General features: G+C 38.6%; 1 protein-coding gene across 5 annotated transcripts in view; it reads right to left on the bottom strand.

Annotated features, from left to right (window-relative positions):
• Window positions 1-906: 906 nt before the first annotated feature.
• The window catches only part of DCTD (dCMP deaminase), a 63,664-nt gene continuing 50,120 nt past the window's right edge, over window positions 907-14,450 (bottom strand). For all 5 annotated transcript variants that reach the window (XR_016281432.1, XR_016281433.1, XR_016281434.1 and 2 more), the window contains exons 7-8: window positions 2,272-2,377; window positions 907-978 (exon numbers count right to left, since the gene is read on the bottom strand). The gene's annotated coding sequence lies outside the window, so the exon portion shown is untranslated. The remainder of the gene's footprint in view (window positions 979-2,271; window positions 2,378-14,450) is intronic.

The raw sequence follows: 14,450 nt of genomic DNA, 5'->3' as shown, positions 1-14,450 counted from the left end.
AGCCTTCTCAAATATGAATCATCATGTTGTTGCTGTTGCTGCTGCTGTGTCCTTTCAAATCATTTCTGACTTATGACAAACCTATCACAGAGTTTACTTGGCACAATTTTATCAGGGGAAGGAATTGCCTTTTTCTCCTTCTTCAGAGGCTGAGAGAGTGTAACTTTCCCAAAGTCACATAGTGGGCTTCATGCCTGATCAGGGATTGGAACCATGGTCTCCAGAGTTGTATGTAATGCATAAACCACTACATCATGCTATCTGAAAATCATCATTTATTCTGAAACAGTTGCTCTTCTTTATGGAAGGCAGAACACTTTTCCTTTCTTGTACTACAAATCCCAGAATTCCTTTCTTGAACTACAAGTCCCAGAATCAATGATTTGGAAAACTTTAGGAGTTGCCGTACAATAAAGCAACTATTCTGAGTTCTACTTCTGTCTGACATGCAGTGCATGCCTGAAAAATGTTGGTGGTCTACAAGTGAAAGAAGGAACACTGGAGGCTAAAGCTGCTTTTAACAACCTGTTTATTCGAACCTAAGGGGACCCAGCTCTTTTATATGGATTAGCTTAATTACATTTCAGTATTCAACCTCCACATCAAGCAGAATCAGAATAGGGGAATGGTACAAGAGGACAAAACTGCAGAAACTCAGAACAAAGACCAACCTTTTTCTCCTTTAATCCTCTCCCAATAAGACCCTTGAGGATAAGCGATAGTAAGATCACTTAAGTAGGAAACATGAATTCATGATATAAACTCGGATTGTGGCATTTGATTTATCTTTGTTCAGTATTAAGTTCCTCATTGGTTACAGTCTCCGAGGGCATGTTTTTAATATGAATCCATAACAAATTGAGGCTACCATCCTGTGCACATTATGCATCAATGAATACAACAGAACTTGCTTTTAAGTAGATGTATGTAGGGTTGCAGTGTGCCATTCTTTAATGCAAAGCACAAACAGAGTGTTCCCTGTGGGAAAAGCGGAAATATGATTGGTGAAAAGAGACATTCAACTGCTGTCTTATCACTCCCAGCCACCTTTTCCTGTTGCTGGATGGTCTGTCCATTTATGGCATCTATTCAAAGTCTTTTCAGCTTTGGCAAAGACATATATCACAGTGAAACCTCACAGCAGCCATATAATGGCATGGTCAGATTCACCAGCCTAGTAAACAACTTAAATTGGAAGAAAGTGAAGTCTGGATGATCTTGCAGTACAGTACTTTATAAAACAAGATCAATTCTCAGTGCCACTTTGATTTTCTCTAACCTCTTATGTATTAATTTTTTGTTTTGTTATTTGCTTTTCTGAAGCGCAGACTTCATATAGGCCTGAAATATAGCCACTGGTTACACATTAAACACATCATGTCTGGTAGATTGGTCCACATACACTTCAGACAACTTTAAGCTATAGTATACTTCTTCAATTTCCTTTTTGAGGGCAAAGGCATAAGGCTCATATATGAAATCTACACTATACAGTGCTTTAACTGCCGTGGCTCAGTACTATGGAATTTTGGAAATTGTAGTTTCTTGTTGCACCAGAGATCTCAGAAAGAGAAGGCTAAATGTCTCACAAACCTACAGTTCCCTGAATTCCATAGCATTAAGCCATGGCAGTTAAAGTGGTGTCAAACTGCATTATTTCTGCAGTGTAGATATGTGCAAGTTTGATTTACAGTACTTGCAAACAGCACCAGTACAGCAAAGTCTCAGGATCAGTAAACAAAACATGTGGTAGAATTGCATTTGAGGGACAAAACGTCAAATTTTTTGCTGTTCAAAGGCTGTGATGATTGTCTTATGAAATAGGAGGAGGGTGGCACTTTTTCTCTTCTTTTGAATAGGCAAAGGCTTCTGCTCCATGACTGTGACAGTTGTACAAAATTCAGTAGACAAACCTTTCCCCATCACACCATCTCCATGTTTAGCTTTTACTGCCTTCAGCCTGTTGTTATGTTAAAGAGATGACTTCTCTGTTCATTTAGAAGCATGGCAACAGAAAAATATACAGCACAGATTCTATTTTAAATTAATAAGTAACTGCTCAAGCATACCTTCTAAAATACATTTTATCTGGAGACAAATTATTCAATTATTCAAAATCTGCATGTGATGTCTGCTAACAAAGACAATATTCTAAACCTTAAATATAAACAAGTTTCTTAGCTGTTAATTATGCTGTCAACACACTGCACAATTCAGAGGACTCAAAGGGAAGGTGTATGTTCATTGAATCATTTGAAAATGTATACCTACATTTATTCCAGCATGGGTTTCAAGGACATTGGGGTTCCCATAACATGTCCCACAGGCCAGACCAAGACTTCCTCGATTTCAGCAAACTGGTTGCGTCATGTAAACTCTTAGACCACATTTGAAGGAACAAATATGCAGAAAGAAAAATAATTAATAATAAACACATCTCAATGGTTTAAACATTTATTTTCGAACAAGGTGACCCCTTCAAAAAGTGCTCAAACAGTGATAAATTCATACAAACATTTCCATAGTACTGTGCTATGGTAACTGAATATGACAAGATAATTATCAAATTCATAAGAACAACTTCCATATCCTTATGTTATGATAACTCAGTACAATACAATACATTATTCAATATCCTTTATTTGTTATTCACAAATGTTCAACATCCTCCCTTAGAATATTCCTCTCTTTCTCCTTGACTCATGGAGATCCTGTGGATGAGACATCTCAAGTCCCCATATCCTCCACTGCTCTGCTTAGGTCCTGCAAATTCAGGCCCATGACCTCCCTGCCTGAGTCTATCAGTTTAGCAGAAAAAATGGTCTTCCTTTCTTTCTACTACCCTCTACCTTTCCTAGCATTATTGCCTTTTCTAATGAATTGTGTCTGCTCATGATGTGACTAAAGTATGACAGCTTCAGTTTGATCATCTTAGCTTCCAGTGAGATTTCTTGCTTCATCATCATCATCAATCATCATCATCATCATCATCAAGCTTTATTTATAAAGTGCTGTAAATTTACATAGCACTCTGCATACAATCAATCACTTCCAGCTTTCACATCTGTACATGGTAACGAGGAATACTATGGTTTGGACAATTCTAACTTTGGTGCTCAGTTGAATATCTTTACTCTTAAGGATCTTTTCTAGTTCTTTTATAGCTGCTCTTCCCATTTCTAGTCTTCTGATTTCTTGACTGCAGCCTCCATTCTAGTCAATGTTTGATCTTAGGTATGGATTTTTTTTTTAGCTATTTTGATTTCTTCCTTGTCTAAGTTGAATGTATGTAGATCATTATTTTTGTTTTCTTTATGTTCAGCATTGTACTTTTGTACTATTGCACAAAGGTTGTATTCACCAGAGGCAAAGCAGAATTATGCCTGTGGTGCCATTGCACATGGTAACACATTTCATAGTGGCTTGCAATGCACATTTAGTTGCAATTTTTGCAATTCTCAGACAAAGTAGCAAAATGAAACCATCATTTCATGAGCATAAAGTTATGCTATGTCTCCACAACGCAAGATCTCAGTCGTTGTTTGTAAGCAGATCTTTACTGTCAGGCCTGGTGTGCATATTTCTTGCTAAAATATTTTATTTTGGTTTGCTGGTTGAAGAGACGTACGACTTCTAAGTTGTATTTTTACTTTTCTGATTTTATTTGTTTTATATAGCATTTTTATTGACAGAACAAATTTCTTTTTTTTATTTTATTATATAAAATACAAAACATAAAAAGGAAAAAAACTATATACAATCACAAGGAAAAAAAACATACTATAATACAGATATTCCCTATCCTGGCAAATTAACAGAGTGCTAACAAACATTAGACAAACCTAAACTTACCAATCTAAAACTAACCACCTAACAGACATAACATAACATATACAAACACCTAACATCTAACATATTATACAAAACAAACATATAATAACACCATGACTTCCTACCTACCAGATAGTCGCTTACTGTTAGAATTTGGCTATCCGATACTTGTGCTATACTTATCTTTTTTTAAATTGAAAGAAAAAAAAATACACAGTCCACTTGTACTTTCCGGTACCACTTTCTGAGGCTAACAAGCTGGTCTACTTAAAATTTTCAATGGCAGTCTTGCCCCATTCGTTTTCAAAATAGGTTAATACTCTTTTCCAATTATCAATTGTCTTTGTATCATATTCGTTTCTCAGGGTTTGGGTCAAAATGTTCATGCCCATGCCCTCATATAGTTTTATTAGCCAATCTTCTTTGGACGGTATTCCTTCATTTTTCCATTTTTGGGCAAAGCACATCCTGGCCAACGAAATCATGTAGAACAATACCTTTTCATCCTCTTTTTTATTTTCCTTATCCTTTATACCTAATAAATATAATTCTGGTTTTAAAGTTAACTTTGTTCCCATTATAACATTAATCAAATTATTGATCATTCTCCAATAAGCTTTTGCTTTACAGCATTCCCACCAACAATGGAAGTATGTTCCTGTCTTCTTTTTACATTTCCAGAAATTCTCTTTCTTTGTTTTATAGATCTTAGCCAATTTGTAGGGTGAAAGATACCAGAAATACATCATTTCATAGAAATTTTCCCTGATGTTTTGAGATAAAGTCAATTTCTTAATATCCATCCATGCTTTTTCCCATTGACTCAACATTATTGGATGTCCAATACATCTAGCCCATTTTATCGTCTGATATTTAATCGTCTCTCCCTCCATATCCAAATTCAAAAGTATCTCATAGATTTTACAGATTAATTTATTTTTGTCCAAATATAAAAATTTTCCCAATTCAACATTTTTAATCTCGGGTTCGAAACCTTGGGTTTTTGCAGCCATTTTAAATCGTTCATAGATTTGTCTATAAGTAAACCAATTCAAGTTTGCCCCTCCCCCTTGCTCAATTAAATCTTGTCTCGTTTTCACCGTCAGCTTTCCTTCTACTTTCCCCCATAAATCCTCATATTTAAACCAATTTACCCCTTCACTTGTCTCTTTTCTATAAATAGCTTCATGTGGGGATACCCAACCACAAATCTTTGGGAGGATGTATTTTTTATACTTCTTCCAGATTCTGTACAGTGGGTGTCTAAGCGCATGGTTCAAAAAGGATTAGGTTTGGTTACTGTTTTCATATGCCAAAAACGCATGCCAACCTTTACAGAACAAATTTCAAAGATGTATGGCAACTCATGGAAAGAATCCCAATAATTTAAGAAAATGTCTGTGTCATGGTAACCATTTCTGTGTCATGGCCATGGCAACCATGCTCTTGAGCCACCCACCCTCTTGCCCTTTGCATTTCCCTTTCTCTTATGGTGGCACACAGTACTTGCCTCAATAGCTCTCACACTGAATTATCACAACATACTTTGCGTTTTTTACCTCACCATTCTGGAGGGGGAAAATACAGACCACAAGTTTGTTATTATGGACACCAATTGCCTCAGACCTTCACCACGGAGGCAGCTTGAATTGCTAGGAGCCTGAGGATCACACTGTTCTCAAAATCCCAAGCAGGTGGCAAGCATAGGGGATATAGGACTTTATCAAACAAGGCAGGTAAATTGCAATTACATCAGGATAATAGGATCTTCAGTTGGGGCTTATCGAATGATGTCATTCCTCTTCTGTTGTTGTTCCAGGGGGAGACCATTTCGAAATCATTAAATGATCTCCTTTTACACTACTGTTCTGCTATATTATCCAGTGAAATAGTTCAATTTAAGTATAATGCCAATTCTGGGTGTTCAGGGAGTGGGCAGTGGGCATGCTTTGGGTGTGGAGTAGGTGATCTAGTGATCAAGTAAGGCAAAGAAATAGACATTTCAATTTGATTTCCTTTCAGTTGGCAAAGTAACTGAGAAACTTTTAAACTTTTTTCCTCTATAGAAAGAATTGGCAAATAATTGGCAAGCGATGAAACTGGGGCTTGTCAAAGAAGCAGAGAAGGAAATATTTTGCTCACTGCCTTCCCACATCCCTCCTCTTTTCCCATCAGAGTAACCCTGCTCCAGAGTCTCTCTTTTTCTCTCGCTCACAGTTGCATACACCTGGAAATGTAAGTGGAAAAGAGAAAATAAGTCTTCCAGTTAAAAAAGCATTTATTTCCTTTAGCCCTGTTCTGCTCGTTCTTGTTGCTTATAGTTTCAGACATAGTTAATCACTGGCAGATAAAAGCCAACAGCTAGTTCAATCTGATCAGGATGCTCCTCCCCTACAAAGAAAAAAAGGAATAAGGCTGGGAAGTTCTTCTTCTTCTGTAGGGGTGAAAAATGCCTGCAGTAGGGTTTGGTTCCAGGACCCCTCTGCCCATGGATGCAAACATCCGTTGAAGTTCAAGTTTCATTAAATACAATGGCATAGTAAAATGGTGTCCCTTATATAAAATGGTATAGTCAAGGTTAGCCTTTGGGGAATACACACACACACAAGCCATGGATGGTTGAATCTGTGGATATAGAATCTATGGATATGGAGGGCCGGCCCTAATAATATTTTCATTTTCTGTGTATAAAGGGTGTGTAAAGAACTAGAAAAGATTCTAGAGCATAAAGATATACAACTGAGCTGTAAAGTTAGATTCGTACAAGCCATTGTATTCCCTGTTACAATGAATGGGGCTGGACAGCGAAGAAAGTGGATAAGAAGAAAATCAATTCATTTGAGATGTGGTGCTGGATAGAAGTGCTGAGGATACCGTGGATGGCCAAAAAGACAAACAAATGGGTCCTTGAACAGATAAAGCCTGAAATCTCTCTGGAAGCTAAGATAATCAAGCTGAGGTTGATGTACTTTGGCCACATCATGAGAAGGCATGACTCATTAGAAAAGACAATAATGCTAAGAAAGATGGATGGAAGTAGAGAGAGAGGAATGCCACATGTCAGATGGATAGACTCTATTAGGAAGGTCATGGATATGAATTTGCAAGACCTAAGCAGAGCAGTGGAGGACAGGGAGTCTTGGAAATGTCTCATCCACTGGGTTGCCATGAGTCAGGGTAGATTTGAAGGCGGATAAAAAGAACAATTGTAATGGCTTACATTAAAAAGAGAAATTATTCTAATCAGGAAGGGGGAAAATGAAGCCAAATTAGGAAAAGGAGAGGGGTTAGGAGGAACTGGAAAAGCAATCCCAAATCCTGTGTGCAATAAGCTTTTAGTGCAAATGAGGGCTGCACTCCTAGAATGGTTCCCGAAGATGAAAAAGGAAAGAGAGCAATCCCAATTGTGTAGCTTTTTTTTTTTTTATGATACAACACAATTTTAAGATTTCGTGATAAAGTCCATCCTGAGCCAGCAAATTCTAGATTACCCAGCAAAGCTTGGTAGGGCATGTGCCCTCCTCTGCTGTGGCACCTAGTTATGAAATGCCCTCTTTTGGAAACTCATTGAGTGCCAATGTTTCTGTCATCCTGGCACCAAGTGAAAACATGGCAGCTCACTAAAACTTTTGGAACCTAGTTGGTCTTCAGTAGTTTTAAGCTACTTTAACCAGTTCTAATCTATCTTTTTTACTTGTCAAATTGTTCATGTGTTGTTAACCTTTCAGATTTGTCAGGCTTTAATTTATACCACCCTAGGATATCTAGATAGGAGGTGGGGTATAGATGTTTACTAAAATAAAAATAAAAATAGAGCCATAATGTTTTGTTTTTTTTAAAAAGCTGACTGCATTATTCACTTTTTGAACACAGAATGTATGTTTCCTTGGTGAAATTAAGGAGGCATTTTCAAACCTGCCTAGTCAGAAACATTTCAAACTGTTCAGCGTGAGGGTAGACAACCAGCATGTAACTTCCAAATGCTACTGATTTTGTGGCCATAATCTCCTCAGACCCAGCCAGATCACCTTCTTCTGGGAAAAAAATGTTGTCTCTCCTGGAAGCCTTGGGAAATGGGGATTTACCTTATGGATAGGTCATAGCCTTCCATTAAAAAAAAGTGTGTCTTTCGAAACCAAAACTGGATTTCTAGTCCTTGTTTGTTTGTTTGTTTTTGCATATGGCTCCTTGAAGCTCCTAGGGCTGAAAAATTGGCCCCCAGACCTGCCAAAGGTGCCCACACTTGGCTTAGAGGTTCAAAACAAACTTGCTAGGACAGCCTTTCAGCTGAAGTTGTGGGGAAGTTGCAGATGTTTCCAGCATTCATTTTCTCTCCCAGCAATTGCTTTAATGGGTTGGAGCTCCTGGGAGACCATTTGACTTTTGCTCATGTCTGTGCCGTTCTTCCTCATAAGTGCTGACTGGACAAAAGCTGTCAACAACCTGCATTCGGTATTATCTCAAGCAAAGGAAAATAAAGTGACATCTGATCTGTCAAGACGAAGGTAGGAATTTTGTTTTCAGAAATAAAAAGCAAAAATGCTCTGTGCCCAATCAATAGTCAAATCAATATTTTGCCTTCCCTCCAAAAGCTCAGCTCCAGAGGGCTGCTCTCCTCCTCCACGGTTGCTAAAGCAATGATCCATTAGAGCGAATGAGTGGTACTTACTCTGCCAAGCCCATTTCTTTGGTAAGTGTTTCTGTAGCAATACAGTAATGATTATTTTGCAGCATTGCATTTTAATAATTAAAACAAAGCGCTCAGCATTATGCACACTTCTCTGTGGGAAACACTTCCCAGTAAGAAAGGCCCTCGGAAAGCATTATTCACATTAGCAAAGAGAGGCCTCCGCAGAGTAACAGCCTACGGTGAAAATATAAAGGCGACCCTGACTGATTCACCCTCTTTCTGAAACAGAATTAACAATCAAGCTTTTTTAAAAACGGGTATTTTTCACCTCATGCAACTACTGCTTTCCCACAGCTCTTCCAGTTCAAGAAAGACAATGCTATGTTCACAAGTGATTTGTATTTTTAAAAAATCAATAACAGTGGAGGTGAAAGAGGAGAGTTGCAGAGACCCTTGGATGTGGAAAGGTGTAGGACATGTTCACTAAACAAAAACCAGGATCAACACCAATGCAAACCAACAATTTTAATTAAGCTCCCACTTACTATAGCATGACATGTAAAAGGTAAAGATATGAGAATTAAAGAAAGAATGAGGCCACTAATAGCTGTGTTTCAAGAAATAAAGAACTATGACATTCTTTAAATGCTTTTAGTTCTGACTTCTCCCACCTTTTTCTCAGTCTCCATTTACTTTTTCTGTTTAGTTAATGTTCCAGCGTAGTGTGGCATAGCAGTTTGAGCATTGGACAATGACTCTGGAAACCAGGGTTCAAATCCCAGCTTGACCATGTAAACCCGCTGGGTGACCTTGGGCAAGTCGCATTCTCTCAGCCTCAGAGAATGGCAATAGCAAACTCCCTCTGAACAAACTTGCAGAGAAAACCCCACAATAGGTTCACCTTAGGGTCACCATAATTTGAAGGCACACAGTTTGAAGGCACACAACAATAACACCAACAATGTCCCTTCATAGGAGACAAGCTTTAGATTCAGGACCCTAACTCAAAGATTCTCTTTAATTGTTTATATGTATGAAATACAAAAACACAGTTTAAAATATTTTTTAAAAATTTACTGTACCTGGTATGAAGGGGAATTTTAAACTATACTTCAACTTTCCTGTCTTTTTCATTTTGACCCCCAAGCTCTCTAAATGTTTTTAAAGCACCTATGTTGGGCAGAACCCACAGTATTAAAGTCACTTTCACTTGCTCGTGCTATAATGTGATATACGTCAAAAACAATGCCCTTCAGCACTCTACATTGGGCAAACAGGCCAGTTCATGTGACAGAAGATAAACAAATATAAAATATTAGGACCATGGGAATACACAAATACCCACTGCAGAACATTCCAGTCTTCCTGAGCCTTCCATCTTTGACCTCAGGACAGCGGTCCTGGAACAAAAAAACTACAAAGGAAGATTGGAAAGAGAACCCGCTGGATTGGAAATTATCCACAAACTCCATTCCATAAACAGTGGGTTGAGCAGACACAATGGCTTCCTGGCACACTATATACATTGTAACACTGGTTAACACCCCAGCCTCATGAGGGTGCACTTGGCCAGTTTATCACGTCTCCTTTCTGGTTCCCAGCCTGCACAAACCACATTGCAAAACTCCCTCCATCATCCATATGATCATCTGCCCATCCTGGCCTTAGGCACCATCTTTCATCCTGCTTTATCATCCCATCACCATGCCCACATGTTTTGAATTTCTATAGCTATTCATACAGTCTGATTAGAAATGGTCCTTCTTGGGCACTCACACCACACGTGTGAAGAAACTGACCAAGTTTGTGAAAACTTATGCTACAACGTCTTTCACAAGCTAGTCTCAAAGGTGGTACAAGATCCCTTTGTACAGTGTCATGCCAGGATAACACAGCTATGTCTCTGAATTCTACAGTTTTAAAAAGGATTGTTTAAAAATTCACAGCATAAAAAAGTTAAAAAGTAATTCAACTACCAAAACAATAAAGCCAAGTAAAAATATAAATCATTTTTAAAATAGAAAAAAATAGAATATCAACACATCATACAGTTCCTGTTCCTCTAACCAACAAAGGCCTAGGGAAACAAAAAGATCTTCCCCTTCTGGCAGAAAGACTATAAGGAGGGTGCCAGTCAAAGTTTTCTGGGAAGAGAATTCCAGACCCTGGGAACAGCCGCTGAGAAGGCCCTCTCCTGTGTTCTCACAAGATATACCTATAGCAGCCCCATGTAGCATGCATTACAGTAATCAAAAAAATTATGTCAGTGCCTTCCCTTCCGTCTTAGTGAAAGGGCCGAGATTGGAGTGATGTCTATTTCACTAAAGCCTGAAACACACAGACGCAGCTTCAGGCCATGTTGGAGGCATGCTGTTTACATGACACATACCCCAAATGTGGCCTGAAGCTGCGTGGAGGCCGCATCCTTTGTAAAGAACCAGACCAAGAAGGAGCAGATAGAATCCACTCCTTCCAGCAGCCTGGTTTAGGACTGTGGCGGCAGCCTGGATTGGGACTGGGCACATGCAGCTGCTGCAGTTCCAGCATGAATGGCACCAGCGCAGGCTCTTGCAGCTCTGTTTGGTCTGTTTTGGGCCTAAGATACAAGGGGAGGGGGGTCCTGTATCTTAGCAGCAACAATACTCCCCCCAAAATAAAAAACTTCTTTAATTTTTTCCCTTCAAAAGGGCAAATATACTCCCCCCCCCCCCCGCAAATTAAACACTCCCTTTGTTTTTTAAAAGCACAAAAGACTGGTGAAAGACTTTCCCTCAGTTTTATTGGTTTTACTAGAATGCTTGGGATATCAATATGGGTGTATGAGAGACCAGTGGTGCAAAGATAATGATGGGAAGCAGTGGGGTCAGTACACAAGTGAACAGCCTAACCAAATCATGATGGAATTGCATCTGAAATTAGTCACAGGGCACTATAGGCCAATATCTAGAGACTGAAAATGTGGTCAGGAGTAGGGTGTTCTGATGGCATTTAAAGAAAAAGAAGCATAACCTGTGAACAGTTGGGATGTGCCATAACTGAAGCAGGTGAAGATTGTTAAGCTACTTAAGAACAGACAGGTGATTTCAACCTTAGACTTACAGCCCCATCTTGAAGGCAGTCAATAGCATTTGTAAAAGATAAAAATATATTCGCCAGAATCTTCTATTAGTTGTTGCTTAATGTAACTTTACATATGCTTAGCAAAGTAGCAGAGGGGCTAAGAAACCCTGTCAGTGAATTGTTAAGATGCACATTGGGACACAGGCAAGAGTGCTCAGTGTTCATTGGTGCCCAATGTGTTTCAGGACCAATACACATTGGTGCCTGATGTCATTGGTTACATTGTGTGTCAGTCCCATTGTGCAATGGCCACTTTGGCAGCTTTGCTACATAGTAACACAATGACATCCCTCTTCTGGGTACAAACATTACAAAATTTTCCAATTTTAATCCCATCATATATAAATCCACTTCTTATTGTTATTGTTGTTGTATGCCTTCCAGTTGTTTCTGATTTATGGTGACCCTAAGGCAAAGCTATCATGGGCTTTTCTTGGCAATTTTCTTCTGAGTGTGTTTACCATCAGCATCCTCTGAGGCTGAGAGAGTGTGACTTGCCCAGGGTCACCCAGTGAGTTTCCATGACTGAGCTGGGGTTCGAACCCTGGTCTCCAGGGTCACAGTCCAATGCTCAAACCACTACACCACACTGGAGATGTAACTTCCATATAGGATTCTGAGCATACTCTGTAATTGACTAAATAAATGACTTTTGCATCACAGCTGCTACACTGCATTCATGTCATTTTGAAAATTGATCAGCCCCTGTCCTTTGGTGCATACAGAAAATATGATATGCAGAGGGAAATTAAGGCACAATCAAACAGCTCATTTGAATGAAAAGCATTTCCAGTTATGCCTGAGACATTTTTTTTTAAAAAGCAAGAAAGGAGCCTGAATCACCATAGCCATTAAACAGTTACAATCACTAACAAATTAAAGCAGTTGTGTTATTAATTTGAAAACTTTGCCAAGAAAAAGGGGCAATATTTTTACATTTTTATAAAAACAAATATAATTGAATGAAGATGGAATTTCATTAATTTTTCTCTAAGATTAAATTATTAATTAATTAAATGGCTCAGTGCTAAAGCTCTTGCAAAATTTACATTTGCCCAGTCAGTTACTTACCCAGATTCATTTCTATTTTTGCAATTTTTTAAAAGTTTTGCAGCACTGGGAAGCTGTAAGGTTTAGATCACAGGTAGTAAGGCAAACTTAGGAAGGAACGTTTTATTTGCATCCAGTTTGTCCGACATTCAATGCCAGATGCTTCATAGAGGCTCCTCATCTGTCCCTACATTTTAAAGCTGTTAAATCCTAGGTACAGACCCATGTAAAAATTAGTAAGCTAAGCAGAAGGGTAATGAGATTATAAGACAGAGAGCAAGAGAAATCAAGGAAAGAGTATTTGATAGGATGAATGTGAAATGTTGTTTTTTTCAAAAATTCAAGCGTCTGTTTCCTTCTCTTCATAGCTCTTCATAGAGGCTATGCTAACGGTAGCAGAGCTGCTAGTAGGGTCTCCCATGTCAGACAAGCTGCTGCTGAGGAACCAGAGTAAATGTGCCAAATAGCAACTAGGCAGCAGTAGTGGGGGTGATACTGGCGACGATCTCTCAGAGACAGTGGCAGCGCCACCATAGCTAACACTTGTTAGTACTGCATGGAAGGACCCTTTAGAATGTCTTTTACCACACACACACACAAAACCCTTTCGTGACACAATCCAAAATGAAACAAGGGATAGTGCCAGAAGATGAGACTCTTAATTCAGAAGGCACTCAACAAGTTACCGCAGAAGACAGACAACTATGAGTAGTGCTGTGGCTAATGACACAATTGGTCTCAAACTGAAAGGACGTTCAGCTGTTGACATGCTCAGAGGTGAAAGGATAGTCCCAAACTGCATAACACATAATAATGGAACATGGGATGTGAGAAGCATGGATCAGGGAAAGCTAGAAATAGTAAAACAAGAAATGGAATGTTAGGGTGAATGAGTAAAAGTGGATAGGAATGAGACACAGTGTTTTACTCAGGAAATGAAAATCTAAGGGGTAGCATTAATAGTGAGGAGAGATATAGCAAAAAAAGTCAAAGGATATAATGCAAAGTCTGATCTAACCATATAATTAAGACTTATGGGGAAATTCATCAATATAACTCAAATCCAAGTTTATGCTGCAATTACAGAGGCGGAAGTGGAAGAAATTGAAAGATTCTATAGTGGAGTCCAGAAGGACATTTATAACATATCATGTCAGGACTTATTCTTAACCATGGACAATTGGAATGTAAAAGTCAGAAACAGAGCAGAATCAAAGACTATAGAAAAATTTGGCCTAAGATCAAGAAATGAAGCAGTAACAGAGTAACTGAATAACTGATTGAATTTTACATGGACAAAGTTTGTTCGCTGCAAACACATTCTTCAAGCAACCAAAGAGGCAACTGTATACCTAGACATAGAAATAAATTGGACTGCATAATTGGAAGCAGAAGATGGAGAAACTCTATTCTCCCTCCAAAAACAATGGATGACAGATAAAATTCTTAAAGCAGTTGAGGGCAAACGAGAAGGATGAAAAGGACAGAGACAAAGTAAAAGGTGACAGTGTCAGAACCTTGAAAACACCCGTTCAATGACCTGTGCACAGGGATAAGGACAAATACTATAATAATCAATGCAGAGAAATAGAAGGTGACAACATCAAACAAAAATGAAGAAACCACTTCTACAAAATCGAAGAATCAAAAGATGATAGAAGCAAGAAACTGAAGAACCACATAAAAGAGATGAAAAGATAATGGATTAATTCAAGGAAGAACCATCTGAAGATAAATCTAGAATTTTAGAAAGTGAAGTAGAAGCTGCATTCAAGCCTCTTGGGAAAAATCACTGCCCAGATCAGATGGCATACTGATA

The sequence above is a fragment of the Sceloporus occidentalis genome, unplaced genomic scaffold, assembly GCF_023333645.1.
Source record: "Sceloporus occidentalis isolate IW3139 unplaced genomic scaffold, rSceOcc1.0.p SCAF_5, whole genome shotgun sequence".
Classification (NCBI taxonomy): Eukaryota; Metazoa; Chordata; class Lepidosauria; order Squamata; family Phrynosomatidae; genus Sceloporus; species Sceloporus occidentalis.
Note: the sequence above shows the minus strand (reverse complement) of the source record. Positions and strands in the feature narration are given on the sequence as shown.